Here is a 5,000-nt window from a genome sequence, read left to right on the forward strand (position 1 = left end):
ACAGGCTATCGCGGGTCTGTCGATCATCCAGGCCGGCAAAGTATACCCTCGGTAAAAATTTTTTACGAGGGTGAAATTTTCATCGCGGTGTCGCACGTTAGACGCGGACAGGCTACCGCGGGTCTCTCGACCATCGAGGCCTTCAAACTATACCCTCGGTAAAAAAATTTTACGAGGGTGAAATTTTCATCGGGCAGCCGCACGTTAGACCGCAGGCAGGCTACCGCGGGTCTCTCGACCATCGAGGCCGTCAAACTATACCCTCGGTAAAAAAAAATTTACGAGGGTGAAATTTTCATCGGTAAGCCGCACGTTAGATGCGGACAGGCTACCGCGGGTCTCTCGACCATCGAGGCCTTCAAACTATACCCTCGGTAAAAATTTTTTACGAGGGTGAAATTTTCATCGCGGTGTCGCACGTTAGACGCGGACAGGCTACCGCGGATCTCTCGACCATCGAGGCCGTCAAACTATACCCTCGGTAAAAAAAATTTTACGAGGGTGAAATTTTCATCGGTAAGCCGCACGTTAGATGCGGACAGGCTACCGCGGGTCTCTCGACCATCGAGGCCTTCAAACTATACCCTCGGTAAAAAAATTTTACGAGGGTGAAATATTCATCGGGAAGCCGCACGTTAGACGCAGGCAGGCTACCGCGGGTCTCTCGACCATCGAGGCCGTCTAACTGTACCCTCGGAACAAAAAATTTACAAGGCTGAAATGTTCATCAAGAAGCCGCACGTTAGACGAGGCAGGCTACCGCGGGTCTCTCGACCATCGAAGCCGTCTAACTGTACCCTCGGTAAAAAAAAATTTACAAGGCTGAAATGTTCATCGGGAAGCCGTACGTTAGACGCAGGCAGGCTACTGCGGGTCTCTCGACCATCGAGGCCGTCTAACTGTACCCTCGGTAAAAAAAAATTTACAAGGCTGAAATGTTCATCGGGAAGCCGTACGTTAGACGCAGGCAGGCTATTGCGGGTCTCTCGACCATCGAGGCCGTCTAACTGTACCCTCGGTAAAAAAAAATTTACAAGGCTGAAATGTTCATCGGGAAGCCGTACGTTAGACGCAGGCAAGCTACTGCGGGTCTCTCGACCATCGAGGCCGTCTGACTGTACCCTCGGTAAAAAAAAATTTACAAGGCTGAAATGTTCATCGGGAAGCCGCACGATAGACGCAGGCAGGCTACCGTGGGTCTCTCGACACATCGAGGCCGTCAAACTATACCCTCGGTAAAAAAATTTTAGAAGGGTGAAATTTTCATCGGGAAGCCGCACGTTAGACGCAGGCAGGCTACCGCGGGTCTCTCGACCATCGAAGCCGTCTAACTGTACCCGCGGTAAAAAAAATTTTACAAGGCTGAAATGTTCATCGGGAAGCCGTACGTTAGACGCAGGCAGGCTACTGCGGGTCTCTCGACCATCGAGGCCGTCTAACTGTACCCTCGGTAAAAAAAAATTTACAAGGCTGAAATGTTCATCGGGAAGCCGTACGTTAGACGCAGGCAGGCTATTGCGGGTCTCTCGACCATCGAGGCCGTCTAACTGTACCCTCGGTAAAAAAAAATTTACAAGGCTGAAATGTTCATCGGGAAGCCGCACGATAGACGCAGGCAGGCTACCGTGGGTCTCTCGACACATCGAGGCCGTCAAACTATACCCTCGGTAAAAAAATTTTAGAAGGGTGAAATTTTCATCGGGAAGCCGCACGTTAGACGCAGGCAGGCTACCGCGGGTCTCTCGACCATCGAAGCCGTCTAACTGTACCCGCGGTAAAAAAAATTTTACAAGGCTGAAATGTTCATCGGGAAGCCGTACGTTAGACGCAGGCAGGCTACTGCGGGTCTCTCGACCATCGAGGCCGTCTAACTGTACCCTCGGTAAAAAAAAATTTACAAGGCTGAAATGTTCATCGGGAAGCCGTACGTTAGACGCAGGCAGGCTATTGCGGGTCTCTCGACCATCGAGGCCGTCTAACTGTACCCTCGGTAAAAAAAAATTTACAAGGCTGAAATGTTCATCGGGAAGCCGCACGTAAGATGCGGACAGGCTACCGCGGGTCTCTCGACCATCGAGGCCTTCAAACTATACCCTCGGTAAAAAATTTTTACAAGGGTGAAATTTTCATCGGGAAGCCGCACGATAGACGCAGGCAGGCTACCGCGGGTCTCTCGACCATCGAGGCCGTCTAACTGTACCCTCGGTAAAAAAAAATTTACAAGGCTGAAATGTTCATCGGGAAGCCGCACGATAGACGCAGGCAGGCTACCGTGGGTCTCTCGACACATCGAGGCCGTCAAACTATACCCTCGGTAAAAAAAATTTAGAAGGGTGACATGTTCATCGGGAAGCCGCACGTTAGACGAGGCAGGCTACCGCGGGTCTCTCGACACATCGAGGCCGTCTAACTATACCCTCGGTAAAAAAATTTACAAGGCTGAAATGTTCATCGGGAAGCCGTACGTTAGACGCAGGCAGGCTCCTGCGGGTCTCTCGACCATCGAGGCCGTCTAACTGTACCCTCGGTAAAAAAAATTTTACAAGGCTGAAATGTTCATCGGGAAGCCGCACGTAAGATGCGGACAGGCTACCGTGGGTCTCTCGACACATCGAGGCCGTCAAACTATACCCTCGGTAAAAAATTTTTTAGAAGGGTGAAATTTTCATCGGGAAGCCGCACGTTAGACGCAGGCGAGCTACCGCGGGTCTCTCGACCATCCAGGCCGGCAAACAATACCCTCGGTAAATATTTTTTACGTGGGTGAAATTTTCATCGGGATGTCGCACGTGAGACGCGGACAGGTTACCGCGGGTCTCTCGACCATCGGCGGCCGGCCAAAGCCATAGCCTAGTCAAAAAGTGTTACAGGTTGACAATTTTTCATCGGGAAGCCGCACGTAAGAATAGTACAGCAGGTCTCTCGATGAAACGATCACATTTCATGTAACGTAACGTAACGAAGGCAGGCAGGCATCGTACACCCTAACCCTAAGCCGCCTCTTGACGATGCCCGTCCCTAACCCTAACCCTAACCCTAACCCTAACCCTAACCCTAACCCTAACCCTAACCCTAACCCTAACCCTAACCCTAACCCTAACCCTAACCCTAACCCTAACCCTAACCCTAACCCTAACCCTAACCCTAACCCTAAATTAACCCTAACCCTAACCCTAACCCTAACCCTAAATTAACCCTAACCCTAACCCTAACCCTAACCCTAAATTAACCCTAACCCTAAATTAACCCTAACCCTAACCCTAACCCTAAATTAACCCTAACCCTAAATTAACCCTAACCCTAACCCTAACCCTAACCCTAACCCTAACCCTAACCCTAAAGCCTGTTACTTAGGCCGTGTCAGGACCCAGGCTGGCATTATTCCTCGATACGTGTAGGTACGTGGTCGGCCTGTCTGGTAGCGGGCGATCACGGGTCTCTACCGCAGGTAAAGGTATGTGGTCGGCCTTTTGCGGGCTACCGCGGGTTAAAGTCTACGTAGGCACGTGAAGACCCGCATAAGCCCGTGGTAGCCCGCTATCAGGCCGTCCACGTACACTTATACCCGCGCTAGCCCGCTGTCAGGTCGACCACGTCCCTTCTTACCCACGGTAGCTGGCTACCGAGGCCGTCGACGTTCCCTTACCTGCGATAGCCCGCTATCAGGTCGACCACGTCCCCTCCTTACCCGCGGTAGCTGGCTACCGAGGCCGTCGACGTTCCTTTGCCTGCGATGGCCCGCTATCGGGTCGACCACGTCCCCTCCTTACCCGCGGTAGCTGGCTACCGAGGCCGTCGACGTTCCTTTGCCTGCGATGGCCCGCTATCGGGTCGACCACGTCCCCTCCTTACCCGCGGTAGCTGGCTACCGAGGCCGTCGACGTTCCTTTGCCTGCGATGGCCCGCTATCGGGTCGACCACGTCCCCTCCTTACCCGCGGTAGCTGGCTACCGAGGCCGTCGACGTTCCTTTGCCTGCGATGGCCCGCTATCGGGTCGACCACGTCCCCTCCTTACCCGCGGTAGCTGGCTACCGAGGCCGTCGACGTTCCTTTACCTGCGATAGCCCGCTATCGGGTCGACCACGTCCCTTCTTACCCGCGGTAGCTCGCTACCGAGGCCGTCGACGTACCTTTACCTGCGGTAGCCCGCTATCGGGTCGACCACGTCCCTTCTTACGGTAGCCCGCTAGCACGGCCGTCCACGTCCCTTTACCCGCGGTAGCTCGCTATCGGGTCGACCACGTACGATGATACCCGCGGTAGCCCGCTAGCACGGCCGTCCACGTCCCTTTACCCGCGGTAGCTCGCTATCGGGTCGACCACGTACGATGATACCCGCGGTAGCCCGCTAGCACGGCCGTCCACGTCCCTTTACCCGCGGTAGCCCGCTATCGGGTCGACCACGTACGATGATACCCGCGGTAGCCCGCTAGCACGGCCGTCCACGTCCCTTTACCCGCGGTAGCTCGCTATCGGGTCGACCACGTACGATGATACCCGCGGTAGCCCGCTAGCACGGCCGTCCACGTCCCTTTACCCGCGGTAGCCCGCTATCGGGTCGACCACGTACGATGATACCCGCGGTAGCCCGCTAGCACGGCCGTCCACGTCCCTTTACCCGCGGTAGCTCGCTATCGGGTCGACCACGTACGATGATACCCGCGGTAGCCCGCTAGCACGGCCGTCCACGTCCCTTTACCCGCGGTAGCCCGCTATCGGGTCGACCACGTACACTGATACCCGCGGTACCTTCTCAGCCGCGGGTAAGCCCGCTGAAAAAAGATTTTTTTTTCCCCATTGCATGCGGTAGCACCGCTATCAGGTCGACCACGTCCCTTCTCAGCCGCGGGTAAGCCCGATGAAAAAAAAAAAAAATTTTCCCATCGCATGCGGTAGCCCCGCTATCGAGGACGACCACGTCCCTTCACAGCCGCGGGTAAGCCCGATGAAAATTTTTTTTTTTTTTTTTTTTTTTTTTTTTCCCATCGCATGCGGTAGC

Source organism: Mytilus trossulus, unplaced genomic scaffold, assembly GCF_036588685.1.
Source record: "Mytilus trossulus isolate FHL-02 unplaced genomic scaffold, PNRI_Mtr1.1.1.hap1 h1tg000965l__unscaffolded, whole genome shotgun sequence".
Classification (NCBI taxonomy): Eukaryota; Metazoa; Mollusca; class Bivalvia; order Mytilida; family Mytilidae; genus Mytilus; species Mytilus trossulus.